This window comes from Tamandua tetradactyla, chromosome 5, assembly GCF_023851605.1.
Source record: "Tamandua tetradactyla isolate mTamTet1 chromosome 5, mTamTet1.pri, whole genome shotgun sequence".
In the NCBI taxonomy this organism is placed as follows: domain Eukaryota; kingdom Metazoa; phylum Chordata; class Mammalia; order Pilosa; family Myrmecophagidae; genus Tamandua; species Tamandua tetradactyla.
The window spans coordinates 5128091-5152273 of NC_135331.1; the positions used below are offsets into that span (position 1 = coordinate 5128091).

Genomic DNA, 24183 nt, shown 5'->3' on the forward strand with positions numbered 1-24183 from the left:
ACCATTATTACTTTGAACAAATAGTTATCTAACATGATCAACTGAAATTTTAAAAAGTAAAATATTTTATTTCACCTTCTCGAACATTCTTCCTTTCATTATATAGATCCAAGTTTCAAAACCATAGCATTTTCCTTCCAGCTGAAGAGCTTCTTTTAATTTTTTTTTTTTTTGCAACACATGTCTGTTGGAGACAAGTTCCCTCAGTTATTGTTTGTCTGAAAAAATTTTTTATTCTCCATCACTTTTTTTTTTTTTTTAAATATGGGCAGGCTCTAGGAATCAAACCTGGGTCTCTGGCATGGTAGGCAAGAATTCTGCCACTGAGCCACTATTGCACAGCCCTATTCTCTTTCACTTTTAAAGGTGGTGTTTGTCTTTCAACAATGCAAATAGTTCACTCTCTTCTTGTTTGTATGATTTCTGAGAAGTCTGGATGTAATTCTTACTGTTATTCTTGTATAGTTTGGGGCCTTTCTGTTCTCTAGCTTCTTTCCAGAGTATGCCTAGATGTGTGTATGTGTGTTGCATGTTGTGTGTTTGGATTATGTTTGGTGTTCTTTGAGTTCTTGGATCTGTGATTTGATTTCTGTCATTAATTTTAGAGAGATCTTGCCCATTATTACTTCAAATATTTATTCTGTTCTTTGTTTCTTTCTTCTTCTGATATTCCATTTAGACATTCAACCTGTTTTATTAATGTTCAGAGCTGTTCTTTGATATTCTCTTTTGTGTTTTCTCTCTCTACATTTCAATTTAAGAAGCTCAGATTGGCCTATCTTCAAGTTCACCATTTCTTTCTTCAACCATGTCCAATCTACTGTTGAGTTCAGCAAAACACATTCGTCATTTCTGGTACAGTGTTTTTGATTTCTAGCATTTTTTTATTCTTTCGTACAATTGCCATTTCTCTGTTTACACTACCCATCTGTTCTTGCATCTGGTCTACTTTTCCCATTGTAGCCCTTAACATATTAATCATAGTTATTTTAAATTCTCTATCTGATAATTACAAAATCTATGTCATAACTGAGTCTGGAATGGATGCTTTCCTGGCCTCTTCAAGGCTATGTTTTTTCTTTCCCTTCAACACGCTCTGTAATTTTTGTTGCTGTTGAAAGCCAGACATTATGTAGAGGGCAAAAAGAACTGGCATTAACAGGCATTTAGTGCAAGGTCCTATGTCAATCTGTCTAGAAGTTAGGTTATGCTTAATGTCTGATGTAGCTGCAGATGCCAGGGACTTGAATTTCCTCTAGTGATCTTGTATTTTTCTCTCCTGCTTCCCTAATAATTCCTTCTTAAGTAGAGACTTGCCATGGAGCTCTTTCCATTTTGATACGCTGTTATTATGCTGGAACCCTATTAATGTGGTGGTTAATTGCAGGGAATAGAAGCATACTATAATCTCACGATTAAATCTCAGTTTCAAGTGCCCTAACTCCCTGGGATGTGATCCTTAGGAGATTTTCTCTACTTTTCTTTCTCAATTTGGAAGGCTAGAGGGTTACCGGAGGGTGCTAATTACCTTTTCTTTGGGTTGTATAAGACTCTGGTAAAGTGGGCTTACCCCTCCCATGGAAAGTAGGCCTTTGTTACAGATAACACCATGGAAATTTTCAAAATGGTTACTTTTATTCTCCTCCCTCCAGAAATACGAGGATATTTTTCTTAGATCTTCAACGTGTGAACAAAGTGATATTCTTGGAGGTAAGTCCCACAAAAGTGTGGGGACCACCTAACACTAGGTCCCTTGGAGTTTCTTACTCTCATAACCCTACTCCCCCTCTAGTAATCTGTCAAAATGACCATTTCAGTGTTTCTACCAGTTTATGAGCCCAGCAGCTTCTGATCCAGGTAAGATGATCTTGCCTGTGATTCTATGCGTTCCCTATCTCTCTAGATTTTAGGGGGGAAGTTTGTCCTGTGGCCTCAATTCTCTGAAGGGTCTAGGAAAAGCCAATGATTTTCAGTTTGTTCATATTGTCCCTTGTAGGGACTGGAGTGATGACTTCTAAGCTCCTTACATGTTGGAGCTGAAAGTGGAAGTCCCAAATATTGCATTCTTAACTAAGCATAACCCCGCAGTTGAAAGAAGATTCAGAGTCAGAGATTTAGTGTTGTTTTTTTAACAGCAAGCAAAGATGAGCTATTTTATATTTACTGCAAATATTATAGCATTTTATATGCTATGCATTTGCAATAAAGTTTCTGAAACAATTTTCATGCAAAGTAAAATTTATATACAGATGTCAATAAATGAAATTTTCCCATGGTTGTGTTTAGACTCAGCAAATCTTACTAGGTACTATACAAACCTACTCCACGAGAGAAATATTCTATCTGTTCTTCTGAATTTCAGCCATGTACAGAATGAAATTTAAATTACAGCTTTTTTCTAAAACATGCAACCACCACAAAATGAGCTTCTACGTATGAAATTATTAGAAATACCTTCTTAATTTCATTCCCAATTCAGATACAAATCATTCTTCTTTCTTTTTTCCCTGCTTCTATATTTAATAACACATACTTACAATTAATTATCAAGTACCAAAAGGTTGCAAGTTAGCCAGCAAGCAGATATAAATCTAGACTGAGATGAAAGGGCAAGGTACAAATCTGCTAAGCAGTGTTGTCATCAAATGAACCTTTTTCAAACAAAATAAAAACAAAAAACTGTTCTATTGAACTCTTCAAATCGCTGATGAAAGAAAATAAAAATATACTGAAGCCATAAAAAGACAGACAAGGATGAGGGATTCTAACTTTCAAACTAACAAATAACTCCTGGGTGAGCATATAATTATACTGTATTAGTTATCTGCTGCTGGATACAAATTAAAAATGGCACACATTTATTATCTCAGAGTTTCTGAGGGTATACAGTTCAGGCATAGGTTTCCTACATCCTTTTCTCAAGAGTGTCTCCAGGCTCCAATCGAGGTCTTGGGTAGGGCTCAAGGTCCTCTTCCAGGTACACATGGTTGGTGGCAGAATTTAGTTCCTTGAGGTTATAGGACTGGCAGCCACAACTTTCTGCCACATGTCTCTCTCTATAGGTAGACCAAAAGAATAGCTGCTCATTTCCTCAAGGCCAGCAGAAAGTGAGTCTGCTCTGGTTATATCATCAGTATAGACAGATGAAGATAACATAGACATAGCTATGGAGAGTTAGAGATATAGAGATGGAGAGATAGAGGTGGAATAGAGAATAGATGAGATAGAGATGCAAGATGTAGATAGAGAGAAACAGAGATTAGATAGAGAGCTCGAGATGGAGGTAGAGAGATAGAGATGGGAGAAAGAGAAGAGAGAGAGAGATAGAGTAGACAGAGATAGAAATGAGACAGATACAGATGAGAAAGACAGAGGTGAGAGAAAGAGGTAGAGACAGAGAGATGAGAGAGATATAGATGAGAGACAGATGAGAAAGATACAGATGAAAGAAAGAGGTAGAGACAAATGAGAGAGATGAGATAGGATAGAAATGAGAGAGGTGAGGCAGGCAGAAATAGATGAGATAGAGATTAGATAGAGATAGTAATGCGATAGAGAGATAGACATGAGTTAGAGAAAAAGAGATAAGAGAGCTAGAGATATAGGACAAAAGATAAAGAGATGAGTTAGAGAAATAGAGATGAGAGAAATAGATATGAGATAGAGATAAGATGAGAGACAGATGAAAGAGGTAGAGACAGAGATGAGTGATATAGCAATGAGAGAGAGAATGAGATAGAAATGAGAGAGATAGAGACACAGAGATGAGAGAGATAGAGATGACAGAGAGATGGACAAGGAGAGATCAGATAGAGATGAGAGATAGAGAGATGGAGATAGACAGAGATAAGATAGAGACAGAGATAGAGAGATATGAGCTAGAGAGAGGTAGAGAAAGACAGAGATGAGAGATAGAAATGAGTACTCTGTGCTCTGAATGTCAAAGTGAAGAAATTTAATGAAGTATGGGTAAGCAGAGGGAGTAACAATGAGTCTCTCACAGTAGCCAAAGGCCTCCTCATCTAATTAGTCATGCACATGAATGGATGAATGAGATTCCCACTGTTCCTACCTACTATCCAGCGAAACCACAGCCAAGCGAATGGGCTTGACTGAATCAGCAGGGAAAGAAGATCCTGTTGAGCTTGACTCTAGTCTGGCACAGTGAAGAGACACAAGAAGTGTAGAATAAGTGATAGGCCCTCAGCATTCCTCCATCCCCACGAGGGGGCAGGGTGAGGTCCACTGGCATTGTGGGTGGCTAATGAAATATCACTACTCTTATTGTTTTTTCATTAACCCAGTGAGGCAGGAGTGTGGGTGGGGATGGGGGTGGGGGTGGAGGATGGAGAGGTGGGGAGCGGCAAGTCCCAAGGGACTCTCACTTCTGGCAACATGTATCAAGCACCTGGCCATGCTGAGTGGGTGCAACCTGTTCCACAATATATCTGTCAAAAGGTAATGCAGACATCCTAAGGTGAGCTCAGGGAGGAACCTTCTGTGGAACAGAAGGGCAAAGTTTACTTGATCTTGATTTTCAGTATGAAAACAAACTGTGAAAGCGGGATCTCACAATCCTTCTGACCTTTTGAGTTTTAAGAAGGAGGTATCGAAAATAACTGGCTTGTGGCAGCCAACAGTTCATAGCGATATAGTTTTCTGATCCTTTGATGTTGGCTCTTCCTATCATTGTGAAGCAGAATTCACCACATATTGGATTATTCACCCACTAATAGGGAACATGAGCTGGGTTTTAGACCGTCATGAGGCAGGTTAACTTTACTCTCCTAATGATGTGTTGTTGCCATGGTAATCTTGCTCACTGAGAGAGGGAAGGGGACTATAGAAGGTGAGAACAGCTAGTGGCAGGAGTTATTGGGGTCACCCTTGAGTCTGTCTACCACATACATAAAATGCCATTTTGCTACTTTTCACCATAAGTTATCAGCTGGTCTGCGTATTACCAGGTGGGCCTAGAATCAGAACATGAGGGTTATTCAACAGCATGCCTGAACTAATCTTGGTGCTGGGATCAAGGGGTAAGGTCTTGGCATGTCTTTGCTCTCATGTTGCTGATAATCTTGTGAGGAACATAGGAAATACAGGTAAATAAATAAAATCTAAGATTTTTTTTAGGTAGAGATGAGGATTCTATGTCAGTAGAACTGGAAAACAGAATAGGAACTAACTGGGGTGGGAGAGGTGGGGTGTCTTTAGGATGGCTAGGGAAAGCCAATCTGAAAAGAGTTAAGACCTGAGGAATAAGAGGCCAGCCATGCAAATTGAAACGAAGAGTATAAAGGAGCGGGTCTGGTGTTTTCAAGGAACCAACAGCAGTCTGGTGTGGCTGTAAAATCATGAGCAAGGGGGAAATGAGTTCAAGGTGAGTGAGAGAGGAGGCAAGTGTTCTGAAGAACTTCTTGACGGTATGAGCATTTAGCTTGACATTTTACTTATATGAAGTGTGGGTTGTTTCATTGACAGGCAAGACTTCTGCAAATTTTCAGAGGAAAATTGCCCTTGTACAATTCTATCAATCAAAACTATCACTAAAGTATCTCAATCATTATCAATCCCAAATCCAAACAAGCAAAAATGAGTTCTTTCACTGGTTGATACTTCTACTTTTTCCCTCTGGAGAGACAGGTCCTAACACTGATGTGACTCCCAACCCAAAGGCAGGCAGGAAGCTTCCCCAGCAAAACCCAATAAAGCACAATCACTATGTAACGATCTTGATTTTCAATTTAGAGAGAATGCAAATATACTTATCAACTAGTAAGTGCAACCACATGGCTACAGAGAGAACAAAATTCATGGAAGGGACTCTGGAGGTAGGGGGGCAAGATTTCCTATACTCGATTTCAAATTTAATTTCACTCAACAGACACTTAATGAGTGCTTAAAGCTGGCAGTCACATGCTAAGTGCTGTGAACACAGGCAATCCCAAGTCAGCAAGTCCTGTCTGCTAAGGACTCATTATCAGAGATAGGCACAGCTGCGATTATTGTAATAGACAGGCATGGCGCTAGACAAGAATTCAAATTAAAATACCCCATGAACAAAGAGGAGGGAGTGATCAATACCCTGAACAAAGACTTGTGGATTAGAACCCCAAGTTTGAAAGAATTAGTTTTTCACAATTAAGAAGAAATTATATCGGGCAGGCCACGCTGGCTCAGCAGGCAGAATTCTCACTTGTCATGCCAGAGACCTGAGTTCATTTTCCAGTGCCTGACCACACAAAAGCAAAAAAGAAGAAGAAGAAGAAATTATATCTATTCTTAAAATTACAGAATGTATACATTGCACCACTGCATATCGCATTATCTCCCTGCCTCTTAAGACCTTTTTTTGAGAATCTTTCATCTAAATGACAGTGACAGACATCTTAAAACACAATAAAGTAAGGGACTTTTTAAAAATGGAACAAACACAGAGATAAATTACAGGTTCCAAATTCAGAAGAAATTTGATGGAACAGTCTTAGAACAATTCTCCTCCAAACAGGAAAAAAATATCACAAAGCCTATCTTGCATCTCTGATTAGCACTGTCTGTTTTAACTTATTCAAATTTCTCTAAACACAACACATCGGAAGTCAATTACAAAATGTTGAAAAAGCAAAGTGAACCAGTTCCCCCCAAACCAATAATGCATTTCAAAAGATGCCTGTGAAGACAGCAAAGATAGTAACTGTATCTAAAGGGGACATGGAGTCTGAAGTTTATTTATTTATTTATTTTTTGTAGTTGAGAAAAAAAGCCAAGGTGAATCTTTTACATGCAGCAGGTATATTTTACACACCGTTAATGAAAATAGAAACATATACATATACACATAGAAGAGGAGGCAGCTGCCCAAGGGTTTCCAGGAAATCTACAGGCCTAGAGGAAACAGCTTTACATTTACCAGCAGGATGAGATTCACCTTTTACAAAGAACAAGTATAAACAGAAGATAAATGGTAAATGCATAAAAGGGGGTAAGAGAAATAAAAGGATGTCAGGAGGATGGGAAGGAGAGAAGGGAAGAAGTTCACAACATGATGATTACTTTCTTAAAGAATATGATGCTTTCCCCAGATGACAGACCCCTGCAATTGTTCAGCAGACTCAGAGTAAGACAAACTGAGTTTGTGAAGAGAACAGCAGGCTTTCTGCAGATGTACTCATCAATCAGATGGAAACATGACTTACAGGCCAGGAACACAAACAATACACAATGCATGGGTTTCATTATTTTGTCTGTGTCTGAGAGGCTTCCCAGGATATGAGAATTTCATTTTTAAAGGAGGGAAAATCCTGGGAAAAGCAAACAAATTGGTCACCCTACCTGAATGTACTGTAGGCAATATCTCTGCTGCTTCAGAAACTGCTGGGGCAATAGCTTCTGTGTGATTAATCATCACATTAAAAAACTCTCAGGACACCCACAGGCATGGGACCCTCAGGTGTAGCAGAGGATGACCGATTTTTGCAGATTTCTGAATCAATAACAACCAACAGAATAACTCAAGTAGTTCCACCAGAAGCCAGTCTACTTACAGAGGCTTAAACCCATGGCGGTTTTCCCAGACCTTTGCAGGGCATCTGAACAAGGCAACCACCAAACAGAGACACAGTACTGAGCATCAGTTTTGAGTCCAACTTAATTTGGAAGGAGAATGTCTGCCAACCGGCATCTGCAAAAGGAAAAAGGGGCGTGGTCTGCCATAATATTAATGCCTTACCCTATAAAGGGCTTATGCATGCACACATTATTTACAAATATTATCTCATTTAATCCTTGAAGTAACCTTATGAGTTAAATATTATTATAATCCCCTTTGAACAGAAGAGGAAACTGAGGCAGGCAAGGTAGATGTCAAGGCACAGAGCCAGTGACGGCAGAGACACTGGCATCTCCTAATGTGCACAGACCTTACTGAGCCCAAGCAAATTCAACTCTCTATCCCACTGGTACAAACCAATCTCCGCAATCCTAAAACCAAATCCACATTCCTCAGATGGAGGCTTCTAATTCACTTTACGGAAGGCTTTGCTAATTTACTGAGAAAGCTACCTCATGTATTTAGAAATCGGATCGCATGCATAGAATTTCCATACCAAGCTGCCTTATTGGATTCTGCCTGACTCACAGAATGAGGCATTCCTGCAAGAGGATCACATCATCCATGAGAGCTTTTAAAGCCTCCTTGCAACCTGCAATTCTCAACTTACAAAAGAACTAAAAACAAACAAATTAAGACTATATATTATTTATAAATATAAACTAGAAAGAAGCCAGAAGGCATATTATTAAGATATAACAGTCAAAAAATAGAAAGGAGATACAGTAAAATGTTTTTTGTTTTCTCTTTGTGGCATAGGCAGGCTCCAGGAATTGAATCCGGGTCTCTGGCATGGCAGGCAAGAATTCTGCCACGAGCCACCACTGCACTGCTCAGAAAAATGTTTTTAACCAGAATAGAATTAAAAAGCACTGAAATGGATAGAAACAATTCATACTGATAAAAAGGCATAATAAGGTACAGTAATTATATATGTTTATGCTCCTAACAATGAAGGCTCAAAATACATGGGAGGAAATATATATATATATATATATATATACACACAAAAAAAAAGAAACTGAAAAATCTGGAAGACTTTAATACAACCATCTTGGCGACTGATGTAAATAGTGAACAAAAAGTAACATAGAATTTTCAGAAAATTCAAACTACTTAACCAATAGGCTGATTTAATAAATATATAATAGGACCATGTGCCTAATTATAAAAATAAGAACAATAAGGAATACTTATTCTTTAAACATTTGTGAAATATTCACATGCACAAAAATAACAGTATAAAGAAATACCCCCAAAATCAGAAAGCCCAAAGACTGTGTTCATTTGCCATAACCCAATGAAATTAGAAATTAATAGCAGCAGAGAGACAGAAAAAAATCTCCTTCTTGAAAGTTAAATATTACAGTAAATTATTGTCTTAAAGGAGAAATTAAAATTAAGTTTTTGAACTAGTTATATATGAAGGACAGTTGATAACATGCCAAAATCAGTGCCATGTGTCTAAAAATGGAGCTCATAATACAATGTATAGCCTTAAACACATAGGGCAGACTGAAAATAAATGACTTTTTTTTTTCAGCAGAAGCAACTAAGAAGAAGGAACTGGATATTGCAGAAATAATTAAAATATACTAACACCATTTATCCAAAACAAAAATCCAATCTATAGTTCCCTGCAGAAAAACACATTTAAGTAAATGCAAAACAAGAAAAATGAGGAGGGATACGCACCAAAATCATTTTTTATAAAGCAGGTTAGGAGGACTGAGATTTGGAACAGGTGAGTCCATTGTTACATTCATTTTATTGAACCGCTTGACTTTTGAGCTTGAATATATGCACGCTAGAACAAATTGTTTGCCATTTGGAATCTTCCGCTTCACCCCAGTAGTTTCCCCCTTGCTTACTCCACAACTTGGCTCTTCCACTTCAGGGAACCTACAGCATTTCCTGCCCCACGGACAGGACTTACACATCCCTTTATTAGTCCTTAGCTTGAAATACCTTCTTTTCTCCTTCCCACTCACAGCATTTGTCCTTGTTCCCTTAAGGTGCAAGGCCCAGTTCGAGGCTGAGACCCTTCCGACTATTTCACACCTGCCCACGTCTCCCTCCGGAATCACCCGGCCTTTCTCCACTTACCACTCAAACTGGAACCTGATCGATCGTGTATTGTTTTACACCAGTCTCTACATGTCTTCACACCATGCTGGATGTACAGTAAAAATCAATACCCATTCTATGCACTGAACATCCACTGACTACGCATTTCCTATTTCCAAAGCTTACGACAGGGCAGAGCCCGTCACCTGATGGCACAGCGTCTACCATAAGGTGGCTACTCACCCAAGCGGGGCCGCCCCGTCCCTCCACCTGGTTCCCAGGTACAGAGGCTGCGAAGTTCTCGTCCAGACTTACCAGTGACCACTTCAGGTGTCCTCAACCGGGTCGGCCACGACGCTCCTAGCCCTCTCCAGGACGGGAACACCGCGGGGGCCTGCTGGGCCCAGGGGAAGCTGTTCTCTTCTCTGGCCAGTGTGAAGAACAGCTCCAGGGCGTTCTTCAGCATCTCCTCGGCAGGTTCCTGTCCGGGCACAGCCCACGCAATGGCAGCAGCTCCAGCTCCACCTCCACCTCTGTGGTAGGGCCGATTAGGTACCCCCAAACACAGGCTCTTAACCCCTCTCCTGTGGGGGAGCCCACTGTCAACAGGACCTCTTGCAGCTGCTATTTTCAGTTAAATGTGCCCACTTAAGGAGGGAGGGGTCACCATGGAGCCTTATCAACAGGAGGGCGCTCCATGGAGCGCAGGAAATAGTCCCGAGAGAAAGGCCCGGGCAGAGCCGACAGCGCGCGCGGGAACTGGAGCCGGAAGTCAGCAGAACCGGAAGAGGAAGGAGACGCAGGGTCACGTGAGGCGAGAGCGCTGAAGCGAGGAAAACCTCAGCAGACTGTCCAGGTCCCTGGACTGCAGGCCACTGCCCAAAAAGGAAGTAAAGGCAGAGTGCAGGGTGCGTGCTGATAGGTAATGAAAGAGATGCAGCCAGTCTGCGCCACCAGCCCTCCAGAGGCCTCCAGGAGAACCAGTGTGCAGAGGGGAGGGGCCGCATTGACTGCGAACACCTGGTCCTCCGGCCGAAGTCACCTCCGTTGAGGGAAATGGTTTCCGATTCCTGTTCAGAAATAGTTATTATCCTTGCCATCATTCAGGAGAACAGTAAGTAGATCATCCTGGCTGACTGTCATTCTGTCATCGTGGCCTCCACATACGGCCTGCCGGCACTTTATTAGTCTGATATTTAGGCTGATTTCCACCACTTCTAAATGTGATGGCCACTTGTGCAGCCAGTTATCAGGGGCCAGTTAGGCCTCGCGGAATTCTCATAGAAATGAGGGCCAAGCTGTGAATAACATCCCCAGTTATATCATTTGCTTCCTTAGATGTACTAGTGAGCGTATATGCAGTTTACACACCCAGATGTTTACCTCAATCGAATGTTTAAAGGTAAAACACTAAAAATAAATTAAGATTGTGAGCACTGAAACCAAACTCCCTAGATTCAAATCCTAGCTCTGCCAGTTATGAGCTTATGATCTCATGCAGTTTTCTGCAAAAAATTGAATAATAATAGATTCTGCCTAGTAGAATTATTGTGAAGAATGAGTTACTATATGTAGAGCTCATAGAATAGTGCCTGTAATATGTAGTAAGTACTCAGTAAAAGTAAGTTATTTTATCATAGGTATTATTAAATGTTTATCAATAAGTGACTATAAATAAATTATGAATATTCTAATAGTAGCAGTACCTATTTAAAAGATGGAGTATTTCTATGCATACAGACTCAGCAGGATTTCCATAATGTGATACTAAATGTGAAAAAATGGATATATATATGGCATATGTTCCCATTTGAATAAAATTATGTATATACATATTATATAATGTATATCACATGTAATGATGTACAGTACATAATATATACATGTATGTGCACAAGTATATAATTATAGAAGCTTTTTATTTTTTCCTGGAAAAGTCAAAGCATTAACAGCAGTTACTTCTGGAGTGTAGTACCAAAGAGGAGGAGACGTTTTCACTTCTTACCACATGTACATCTGTTTTGTGTGACTCTGCTATAACAAGTATTCATTGTTTGTGTATTAAAACATAATAAATATTTTTACATGTCTCTTTCAAGTGAAAAAATAAAACAGAGAGCAAAGACCCAGACATAATTTTTCTACCTGAAGACAGCCTACTAGGCGCCAGGGGCTGACAAAGCAAATCAGGAAGATGCAGGTGTTTGTCTCTTGTCCCTGAGTAAACCTCAGGTTCCAACCCGCATCCCTTGGATCTTCTTTCCAATGCAGGAAATGAAATGTGTCAGCGATTTTTAAAATGTAATATGACTAGGAGATGAAAAGGAAAATACGTATCTGCTTATTGACTCTGACTTCTGATGATAGTTATACTGCCATTCTTATAAAAGGCTGCAAAATATTCCTTTCTGTTACTTTAAATCCATTTTGCCATTTCCAGGCTGTACTTGCAGAGCTTTCCTTTCCTTGAGGATCGTAAAGCTTTGATGCAGTCTGTAAGATAGGCCCACCCTCTTGGGGGACCTACACATCCTTTCGTCCAAGAAGGTATTTAGAAAACAAGTTTCCTGTTAGCCTCACCAGTACAACTGATTTCCTAGTGGGCTATTTGGGCTGGAGATCATGTATTCATTCATTCTTCCCTGCATCAATTTATCAATATTTATTATCCAGTTATAATGTCCCCAGCAGTGTACAGAGCAAAACAGGGACAGTGCAGGAATGGACTCTGCCATGAGGAGCTGGGAAATTTTGAAGGAGGTCATGGCAACACAAAGGAGTAATTAGGAAACTGAACATCATTGAGAGACTTCCAAGTACCTGTGCCTGGAAAATATTCACTTTCAAATGTTTTCTTAAGAAATATTGCAAAGTCAGGAAGGAAATTTATGGATAGAGATGCTCATGTCAAGCATGATTTACAGTACCAACAAGATAGGACGCAACCTAAATATCCATCTAAAACAAATAAATTATGATTCATGCTTGCAACATATGGGATATTAAATCACCACCAACCATGACATTGAAAATTTGTAGTTTCATGACTAAATGCTTACAGTGCATAAAGTGTGAAAAAGTAAGTGTCATAACTGTATAAAATAAATGTGTTTGTACATGCATGAATATTTACATGGGATTTTCTCTGTAATTTTTCAGAAATGCCTCTGGTCAAAAATGGGAAGTTATAGATTGGGCAGGATTTGTATCGGAATCCAAAGAAGAGGGAGAACTATGTTCTAAAAATTATCCTCATCTGTGGAAGAGTTTTAATTGCTACTACCAAAGTGACGCTTAGATGTTGACTGTGTAAAGCAAAACAGAAGTACCATTTGTGAAGATTCTGGACAAAATCAATTTCATTTTTGGTTGGTTTGTATTCCCTCTGCAGTCAGCAAGTGGCATAGCAGGTGAGTTTACTCACAATTAATAGGAGATGAGAACTGCAACTGGAGAGAACATTTCATCAAACGCCTGGTATAGAATACAATATTGTCCAACTGAATTAAGTGGACAGAGTGCTCGTCAGATTTGGAGATCAGATCTTCAGATTACATCTTCTCCAAAAGCCCAGAGGAAACCCAGGGAAAGATCTCAATTCTGAGTTCTAGATATAGAAGGTAAAAATCAAGTAAATACACATGTTAAATGTGCATGAGTCTTTGACTTACATGTTGATATTTTGCCAAACGCTGTTATAAAAGAAATTTAGGGCTGTAATTTCTTCTTCTTCCATTATTTTTCATAACTTCTCTGCTTTATCTAAAATCATAACATGAGGTGTACACTCCTTTCCCTCCATAACTCTAGCGAATTATGATATAAATTTATGTAAAAGCTTATTAGGAAAGTCATAAATTTTCACTGACTGAGCTGTTTTTGTCCTAGAATCAGACCACAGCAAAATATAAGATGTGAATCTAAGAGCATTCTAGGAAGAAACAGAAAAGTGTACTGAGGACTGTGTGTGGCCATTTCAGCCCATACCTCTCTAACCATAATATTGGCTATATCAGTGTCTCCCTTTTTCCCATCAACAGGTGGTGACCCTGCTGAGATCCCAGCATGGAATGTGAAACAAGGCCCCAGAGAGGTAAGAATGAAAAATCCTCCTGTAACTCAGCTAAAAAGAGGCTCTCATCACCTCCCTTGTTTTGAGCCTGGGAGAGAATAAAGTTCAGAGTTTTAGGGATAAAGAGAGTGAAAGTTCAGAGTTCCTCTGACTTATCTCCCGGATGTCCTCAGCATGAGCCTAAGGGGAAAATTAATAACTCCTGTAAAGAAGTAGGCCTCTTAGGAATCCTGATAGGGATTCTCTGACCTGAACTCCTTATAATAACGGTCTTGTCCATAGCTATCCTTAAAACCATCATGTGCCTTGGTCACAACTGGAGGGCCCTGTGGCTCTGAGCACAGAGAGGATGACATATAAATACCCTAAAGCCCACAGACTCAGAATTCAGCCCCTTTCACAGATATTGCCAACCCTACATGTAAAACTCATTTCCGGTAATGAGGTTACTCTCCCCCATGTGAGGGAAAGTCCCAGGATGAAACCGACTCTCCACTATTTCTCTAGTTCACACAAGACAGAGTGGGCAGGGACGGCCAACTAGAGACGGCTCCCTTTCCAGTGGACCAGGTGGCCAGGCCCGTAACACACCAGCAGGATGAATTCCTCATTCATGTCCTAAGCGTGACCTTGACTAATATTTAACTCACAGCTTCCCGGGTCCCCCCAAAATAAGTACACGTCATCACTGATTCCTCCAGAGCTTGAAGACAGTCTTTGTAAACAGAAGACCTACACCCTTTGAGGACTGTGTGGCTCATGTTATTTCTGAGGGTGGAGGAATAGACTATCTGGCTCTTGAAATTCCCTCCTACACAGAGTGTTCTGAATTGGCAACCTGGATCTATTTGTTCAGCTTCCCTGTGTAGAGGGCAGATACTTGTAATGGCAATACATTCCCTTAAAGATAATAATCTGCTGGGAATTTAAACAAGAAATTAATTGTCCCCAGATTGAACTAAGGGGTATATTATCTAAGCTAGTGGTAGATCACAGCTACACACCTTTTCTGTTATTTAAGAAAACAAATAGCAGGCTGGGTTAACCCACAGGCTTCCTGACTTCTAATCTAAGACATTACGTTGCTCTTAGCCATTGAAATTCTCCCTTACTAGGGTCTCTCTGAGTACCCAGCTTTGCCGTGGCTGTGTCTTGCTTCCTGCCTGAAATGCGTCCCCTCCCCTCTGCCTTAACAAATCCTACTCTGGAAATAGGGCAAGTGCCAATCCCACTTCTCCCAAGTAGCTCGTCCATATAGATCATGCAGCCATCTGAGAGCCCTTGTGTCAGAAGTACCACCACACATTTTAATCTCTGTGACACACAGGCTGTGCTGGTTTGAAATGATGTAGGTACCCTAGAAAAGCCATGTTTTAATCCTAATTCCGTTTTGTAAAGGCAGCCGTTTCTTCTAATCCCTATCCAGTGTTGTATGCTTGAAACTGTAATTAGATCATCTCCCTGGAGATGCGATTTAATCAAGAGCGGCTGTTAAACTGGATTAGCTGGAGGCATGTCTCCACCCATTTGGGTGGGTCTTGATTAGTTTCTGAAGTCCTATAAAAGAGGAAACATTTTGGAGAATGAGGGAGATTTGGAGAGAGCAGAACGACATAGCCACGAGAAGCAGCATCCATCGGGCAGTGACTGTTGGAAATGAAGAAGGAAAATGCCTCCCGGGGAGCTTCGTGAAGGGAAGCCAGGAGAGAAAACTAGCAGATGATGCCGTGTTTGCCACATGCCTTTCCAGAAGAGAGAGAAACCCTGGCCCTGCTCGCCATGTGCCTTCTCACTTGAGAGATTCTGAACTTCATTGGCCTTCTTGAACCAAGGTATCTTTCCATGGATGCCTTTCATTGGATATTTCTAGACTTGCTTTAATTGGGACATTATCTTGGCCTTAGAACAGTAAACAATTTATTAAATTCCCCTTTTAAAAGCCATTCCATTTCTGGTATACTGCATTTTGGCAGCTAGCAAACTAGAACACAGGCCTTTAAATCTGGGGTATCTCCTATTACTATTTCATGTTTCATTGATTCATTTCAGCTGCAAATATTTATGGAGTGCCTAGGATGAGCTAGTCACTATTCCAGCCACTAGAATCCAAAAGCTGACGAAACAGACACCATCTCTACCCATTTCAGGCTTTTGGTGGGGAGAGGAACATCATGCTAATTAGTGTGTCATTAAAAATGGTGATGGATCTCAAGAAGAAAAAGTGTATGGAAATATGAGTGTGGATAAATAACAGGGATCTAGTAAACAGAAAGGGAAACAGAGGAAAGTTTTCTGAGAAAGCGACCCTCTAGCTGAGTGATGAGTGTGAGAAGCCTGATTTGAGGGAGGGGCCAGAAGTGTCTGTGTAAAGGGGCCAGGACTATAGTGGGAGTGAGCATGGGGCTCAAAGTGGGCTGGGATGGCGGGTGGGATGGGGGGAGGAGAAAGACTGGGTCCAGGCTGGGCATGGGCTGGAACCAGATCCTTGAGATACTGGAGGCTGCAACGAGGTCTTTAGTCATTGTCCTAGAACATGGGAAGCCACTGAAGGATTTCTAACAGAAGAGCAGCGAGATCAGGTTTGTACTCGGAAGAGATTGCTGTGGCTGATAACGGGAGAAGAGATGAGAGCGGCAAAGAGAGATCTGGGCACTGGGCTCGCAGGATGCAGCATCATCCAGGTAGGAGAGGACATTTAGCCTGGATCAAGCAGCAGCCATGAAAATCGGGAAGACTTTACATCTGAGAGAAGATTAGGTTATAGGACAGAAAGCTCTGGGTGACAGATTAACTAAAGGGGTTTGGGGAAAGGTGACAGGAATTAGCCCAAAGTTTCTGGCTTGGGAAACATCAATAGGAGATGGGATATAGGAAGGGGATAAAGTCTGAGGGAAGCTGATAGATTGTTTGGACAGTTACATGGGGAAATGAGGAGATGGCTTCCTTTCCTCTTCTCCACTGAGTCTGGCTAATTTTGGACATAGTGAGGCTCCATCTATTCCTTCTGGGTTCTCTGTGGTAGGAATTCTAACCCTGGCTGTACATCAGAACACATAGTGGCAAGATTTGGGAAAAAAAGGGGGAGGAGGGGGACTTTTTGCCACATGATATAGAGTGCTTATAAATGAATATTAATAAAAATTTAAAATGGCCCCACCCCCAGAGATTAATTAAACTGGTCTGATGATTTTATTATTTATAAAGCTCCCAGGTGATTCTAGTGAAGATCTCTGGTTGGTGATACCTGGCACTTGTTCCATATTGGTGCTGGTAAAGTTAAGCCCACTCACGTGACCCCACTGGGAGAGGACACAGGGAAGCTCACTTTGGGCCTCACCTGGTCTGTACTCTATGCATCTTTTCCCCTTGCTGAATTTAATATGTGTCTTTTCACTGTCATATACCATAACCATGAGTATAACAGCTTTCCGGGGCCCTGTGAATTCTTTCAGTGAATCATCAAACCCGAGGGTGGTTTGGACACTCACAACGCACTATCTGAAGTGCTTTATCTGCATTATCTCTTAATCTTCACAACTGTTTGAGGCAGAACTTATCATTATTCTCACTTTACAAAAGAGAAAACTGAGGCACAGCATGGTTTGAAGCCCCTGAAGTAGTTTAATTAGGGGAGAGTACATCATTGAAACTGATCTTACAAAGTATCTATATTAACTTATAATAATAGAGAGTGTTCTAAAAGTTGGCCATACAGCAAAATCATTTTGGACACTGCAGTGATTCAAGCGTGAGATGTGGTGACCTGAACTGCAAAAGTTGCCGCACTGTTGGACAGAAATGAGCAGAATCAAAGGATACTTGGAAAGTAGAAATGATTAAACTTGCTATTGATTGACTGTGGCAAGAGGATATTATAAAGTTGAAGGAGAAATTTCAGATTATGGGTGTGTTTGAACTTGAGAGAGATGGGGAATTGAGGGAAGGGGTAAGGTTTCAGGAAAGGTGATGAGTTCTGTTTGGGGCACCCAAGTAAGAATGTCCACTAAATCATGGGGTATATGGGGCTAAGGCTCAGGAGAGAGCTCAGAGCTTGAGAGAGATGTGAGTCCACAGAAGAGATAGTGACATAACCCTAGGAAATGGATGACTCAGACCTGCTTAGTGGGAAACTAGGAAAGCCTGGAACAAGGACGGCCAACATGTAATAATCTGTCAGAGGAGAAGGAGGTGACTGAGAACACTGAGAAGAGATATTCAGAGAGATTGGATGAAGGAGAAGGACCAGGCAACACAAGAGTGTGTTTCAATGTGGAAGGAGTCATCACTAGCATCCAATGATATTAAGACATCCTGGAAACCAAGACCCAAAAAGCAGCCCTTGTACTTGGCACCAGCCTTGGTTACTCTGAGAGAAAATTTTCATTGGAGCAGTGGTGGCAGAAGCTCAGCTGTGTGGTTGAGGAACAAGTGGCACATGAGGAAGTGAAACTGCAAGGATAACAAATGACCTTGTGAAATTGGTTGTGAGAGAGAAAACAGAAGCGGGCTCAGATCTGCCAGGGTACTGCAAGCCCATTTCTTCTGGGCTGTGCTAGTGGAGACTGAAATTTGGCATAATTGCAGGACATCTGCATGAAATTCCCTGTCCAGTCGAGAGCTGTGAAAAGGAACTCATATCTTTACCTTTAGTTGATAATCTCCTGCCCCAGTTCGTACTGTCTTTTTTCTCATAATCAAAGCCAGTAAGGGGGTGTTCCTCATGTGGGTTGCCATGACAACAGCCTGTTGGAGACTGCCCCATCTTCAGCTCATACTTTCTGTGTTGTAAACCAATCAGTGGGCAGATCCAAAGACTATGAAATGGAGATTATTGAGCAAAGTCCTACCACTGAAGAAAGATTCTTCTCCCTAAGAACAACATGTTATAAATCAATTCTATTCATGTGAAAAGGTACAGGAATATGCACATGTGCTAGACTCTTCAATGTCCTTTCTCTTATTTGTAAGCATGTGTTAGTTGCCTTTCCAATATACTTTTTCTTTTCTCTCCTTCAAAGAGTTCGCTTATTTTATTCTGGGGACATTCATCCTGGCTATAATTGTCATCTGTATGGTTTCAGAGGTGTGTCCTCACTTGCTTAAATCTGTTTGTATATACGTTGGCCTTGAGCTGGACATGTGATTTGATTCTGGTCAATGGGAGATAGAAGGACTCCTAGAACCTGTTCATAAGCTACCAGAAGAGACCTCCATCTTCCATGAACAGTGCAGCAAAGGCTGAGACCAGAATTGCATTGGGGGTCCTGGACTCCAGACCCACCAGGGGAGCAAGGGGTTGGACCTGAAGATACTACTAGTGCCATGAAAAACAGGCCACATGACACTCTTGTTTCCACACAGCAGCTAGAAGAACATGCCATGGACCAGGGAGTGGGCAGGAGTCCCGTGAGTTCCCAGTCTTTCCAGAAGAGAGGGAAACCTAATTAGGAAGTCCCAAGTTCCTAAAACCAAGGGGAAAAGTGAAGAGAAATTATGAACAAATTATTTTTTTTTAAAAAGGCAGACTTCAATCAATAACATAATGGAGACATGATTTTTCTGTAATTTCTTTATTAAAAATTTAAATCTCTTAACCAATAACATTTCAAAGTTTCACTTTTTGCCAACACTGGTCACCACAATTATTGTAATAATTCTTTAGAAGTCTGACAAATACATATCTGATGGAGATTAAATTACAAGCATGTCTCTAATTTTGCCTAAGACTCTGGATTTACTCAACATACCTCTGTGTAGCCTTTCCTATGTTTGTAGACAGGAATAAAAGAACATGCCAGATCCCTTTCAGAGCAAACAGTCCTGTCCTTTTTCTTACAGAGCTCAGGGCAATCCTAATCATCCTCTCCCTCCCCAATAAGCAAGTTCAATACATAATAAAAGCTGAATGTTTCTAAGGCTGTACCAAATCTTATTAAAGTTCCCCTCCCATCCCCAACCTGGCTATTGCAGCCACCTTATGGCAGGAAAAACACTAGAGCCGTACGAATGTTCTGAGAACCAAATAAAGGTGGGAATTAGCTCTGACAAAGTAAATCTTAATTCACCTTAGGCCAGGGATTTATTTGATTCTATTTTCTCTTCAGTTTTTGTGTAAGACCACAGATTACACTCTTTCGCAGGCCAGCTATTTCTTGGTAATATCACTGAGCAGTTCAAAAAGTAAGTCATGACTCCATTGATACAGGGGGTATGAAAGAATCTGTGCTCATAACTGCTGTGTTCTAGAAGCAGTGGTTTCAGAGACCCACTAGGTCTAGAGAAAATAGAAGCAAATAAATAACCAGCAAGTTATTTTGGGCTTTTGCTTTATTTTAATATGTCATGAAATACTTCTACTGAAGAATTTTGTTATGAACATGTCTAAAATTATGCCACCACTGTACTGCTCTCATCAACTGAAGTTTACACATCCCTTAACTTGCTAACACCCTTTCCACACAGACAGAAGGAATGGGAATTATCATCAGCTTTTAATACATGAAAAAGGAAATGTCAAAATGCCTATGTTTTCTCCTTGAACCTTCGAATACTATACATCTAACTATTCTGCAAGCATCCTCATATCTTCAAAATAACCCAAAGTATGAGGAAAAAAATGGCATTTCTCCTTATACGTCAGTGAGGTATGAAGTTTTGTTGTCATGAGTGGTAAACTGAATAATGACCCACCCTCTTGCCCCCCAAGATAGCCACATCCTTATCCCTGGAACCTGTGAATGTTACAATATATGGTCAGAGGGACTTTGCAGATGTGATTCAGTAAGGGATCTTAAGATGGGGCGTTATCCTGGATTATCTGAATGGTCCTGATGTAATAAGCATCTGTATAAGAGGGACACGATCAGAGGGACAGAGGCAATTTGATCAAAGCAAAGAGAGATTTAAGATGTACTCTGCTAACTGAAGATGCAGGGAAGGGCCATGAGTCAAAGAATTAAGGAATACACCTCTAGAAGCTGGAAAAAGCAAGGGAATTCATTCTCCCCTTGAATTCCTGGAAGGAACTAGCCCTGCCAACACCTTGCTTTTAGCCCCATAAGGCTCATTTTGAAGTTTGAAGCTCCACAACTATAGGAAGATAAAGTTGAATTGTTTTAAGCCACTAAGTTTGTGGTAACTTGTTAGCACAGCATCCACCAAGAAACTAATAGACCATGTTTATTTCATCTTTCCTTTTATCTGTATTATAGTTGGCTCACACCCTTCGTTCTGTACACAGCATGGAAGATAGAAAGAATGGCATGTGTATGTGTGCATACACATAATTTGGTCTTCAATTTTAAGCCACAGGCTCTCTGAAGGTAGGAACTTGTTGAATAAACATCCCCCAAGTACTGAGCAGAAGCTTAACCTCCTCGTGCCCCAATACTGCTGGTTGACCTCATGAGCAAGGATCTCAGGATGAACAAATCAATGATGGAACTGCTGTGAGGGTTGTATGCACATTGACAACAACTCCTTGTGGCTTGGAAGGCCACCAGTTGGTAATGCTGCCCTCAACCACAACTCGCTGAGCTGAGCAATTTTCAGGGCCCAGTAAAAGCCAATGATACCCCTTCATGCATTCTTGCCTTTCCTTTCCTTTCTCATACCTTTGCTGGACAGTGGAATAGAACCCTTGAGGACTCCATTCTCACTGCTTCACCGTCTTTCCTCTGAGGAACACCTATGAGCAAAGGAAGCACTGGAACAGGAGTTCCAATTCCACAGCCCACAGGCCAAGATCTCCAGAAGCCAGCAGCTGCCCTCTCACCTCTCAGGGGTCTCATAAGAATATGGGAATGTTTCCATCATTCCATGCTATAGCAGTTATGCTTTCTATAATATAAAATAGAAATTGCACTTTGGGTCAGTTCAGGTATATTTTCTCACTTGTGATGGAGGCTTTTAGTTTCCAATTGCAAGTAAATGAGTTGGTTGGTCTTAAATAGTTTGAGATCAGCATTAAGTCCAGAGGAACACATTTTCTGTGTTTTTTTTAAATTGTTTTGTTTTTTAAAGGCCAATAGCTAGCATTTAACAATGTTCGACTTTGTATATAAAGAATGGCTCAATTCCAGTTGGTTTCCTTAAGGGAAAAAAAAAAATGGTCTCAGCATTCATGGCATGACAGCTTCCAGGTAGATAAGGTGGTGGTGAGAAAAGTTTCTGTATGTTTGGTCTGTGGTCCTTTGTCACTAAAGTGGAAGGGGAGGGAAAGACAAGAGACAAAATTATTAATGGGATCCCTGAAAACTGAGTTAATTCAACAAGCAGCTTACAAATGAGGACTGTAAATTCTAAACTCCATTTGATTAGAAATGCTATATTCTTTTAGGGAACTACCAATAATTGACTCCGCAGAACCCATAGATAATTATCCCTACAGAAAAATGACAAGTCGCAAATGAGCTTAAGGTACTATCTGCTTAAGTGATAATGTTCAATGTTTTCTAATGACTTTTTGCTTCCTGCTTTCTCAGACCTTGCACTTTCAGTGAGCAGTCATGATCAAAGGACCCGTTCACAGATTTTTTGGGGTAAATCTGCCAAGGAATCTCCATCTTGCCCACGGAAGTCTCTCTGTCCTAGAGCTGCAGACCCTGGTGACACCAAAGCCTGTGTAGGAAAAGGCCTTTGGCATGATTGGCCAGCATATTCCCAGATGCCCATGCAGTCTGCAGCAAATGAAAATGTGCACTGGGCAGAAACCACTATGCTAGTGCTAGAAGCTGAGGGGACCAAGAAGCCAGGAGCCTTCTAAGCCATCCACAAGTCTCCAAACCACCAAGACTGAGAGAAGCCCCGTCTCACAGCTGGAATCTGCACTGGTGCTGTGGAGTTGAGGGAAGGCCTCTCCTGGGGAAACATTTTCCCTGTTTCACCATCTTGGATACCACAGCCTGCACCCAGTTCAAGAACTTCCCCAGAAACTCAGCCCAAACACTTCCACTAATATTTCATGGGGCACCCTTGTGTCACATGATCACAATGTCTGCTCAGAGGTGGAGTTTATTGAGCTGGGCCATCTGCTGAGAACAAAATCAGGCTTCTGTAAGCAAAGGACAGTGCTTAAAAGAACAGTGCAGAGAGTCGGACAGATTGAGGAGCGACTAGAATCTTACAGACAGCTAGTGGTAATATTCTAAAATGGTACAGCCATTTGGAGAACAGTGTGATTGTTTCTTATTAGTTTAAACATATGCTTTTTATATGACACAGAAATTTCACTCTTAGTATTTACCAAAGAGAAATGAAAAACATGCATCTACATAAAGACCTGCAATAGAAGGTCTGTAGCAGCTTTGTGAGAGCCAAAGCCTGGAAACAAAGTACATGTCCATCACCATGTGAGAGTATAAACAATGGCAGTGTGTCCAAACAATGGAATACTACCCAGCAATGAGTAGAAGGAAAGATCCAAGCACTTATGAGATGAGTCTCATAAGCCTAAGTTTCAAATAAAATTTGAAATTCTTACCATGTATATCAAACAGGATTAGGTTCAGCCGTGAGTCAAAGGTGAATTTAAAAAAAGCAGTGCCTTGAACAAGAGAAGTTCATTTCTCTCTCACTTCCATAAAGGTGAGAAGCTGTCAACCCAGAATGGTATCAGAGAATCACATCCTCCTACTTGTGTGCCACTGTGCAAACTTACATTCCTAGGGTCACTCATGGTCCAAAACAGATCTAGAGCTCCAGCCATTACATCCAACTCTAGGAAAGGTCTGCTTCCCTCTTTTAAGGACATACACCAAGGAAATTCCAGGTACCTCTTCCTGTGACATACATAAGTTAGTCACAGGACCACACCTACCTGAAAAAAGAAAGAAAGCTGGGAAATCTACCCATCATTCTTGGTGGCTATGTGCTCCACTAAAAATCAGGGATTCCATGCTCCAGGAAAGGAAGTGAGAATGGATTCTGGGATTCAACTCCAGCCTCAGGCACACCTCGCCTATCCATGAGGAATGGGCTTGCCCACCTCCTTAACCTCAGCACCCTCTCCCCTTCTCCCCCTCACTCTGCTTCAACCACATGCCTTCTTGCTGCTCCCCAAACACATTCCAGTTTCACTTCTCCTTTCCTGTGTAAACAGCTCCTCTGGAATTTCACCACTCTCCTGCCTCATTTCATTCTAGTCCACACTTCAAAGTCAGCCTTCCTACTGGAGCCTTTCAGGACCCCCAGTCTAAAACTGCTCCCCAGGTCCTGCACAGGTCACTCGCCCAGCTGCATCTTGTATCCCGGTCCTGGAGATCTGGACATCAGTTTAAAGCCTCTCAAATTAATAGATAACAAACCCACCGCCCTCACCTCCCCCAGCAAACACAAATACACAACCCAGCCCTGCATACCGGGAGTTCAGGAAGAAAGGGGCCCTGTTTTTAAACAGTAGAGAGCAAGTTTGGGGGTGGGGGGAATCGATCCC

General features: G+C 41.1%; 3 long non-coding RNA genes across 6 annotated transcripts in view; 1 reads left to right on the forward strand and 2 right to left on the reverse strand.

The window, feature by feature from the left end:
* LOC143683490 (uncharacterized) overlaps nucleotides 1-10530 on the reverse strand; it is a 351853-nt gene extending 341323 nt beyond the window's left edge. For both annotated transcript variants that reach the window (XR_013175468.1, XR_013175467.1), the window contains exon 1: nucleotides 9995-10530. This is a non-coding gene — a long non-coding RNA (uncharacterized LOC143683490). The remainder of the gene's footprint in view (nucleotides 1-9994) is intronic.
* Nucleotides 10473-23765, forward strand: LOC143683492 (uncharacterized). Of its 3 annotated transcripts, none has more exons than XR_013175469.1 (4): nucleotides 10473-10793; nucleotides 12839-13299; nucleotides 13720-13772; nucleotides 22235-23765. It is a non-coding gene; the product is annotated as an uncharacterized LOC143683492 (long non-coding RNA). The 3 variants fall into 3 exon arrangements; XR_013175471.1 differs by having other exon boundaries at nucleotides 12839-13089; XR_013175470.1 differs by lacking the exon at nucleotides 22235-23765 and adding an exon at nucleotides 15178-16204.
* Nucleotides 19306-23719, reverse strand: LOC143683493 (uncharacterized). Its single transcript, XR_013175472.1, has 2 exons — nucleotides 23233-23719; nucleotides 19306-21949 (listed from the first exon to the last, which is right to left on the reverse strand). It is a non-coding gene; the product is annotated as an uncharacterized LOC143683493 (long non-coding RNA).
* Nucleotides 23766-24183: the final 418 nt, after the last annotated feature.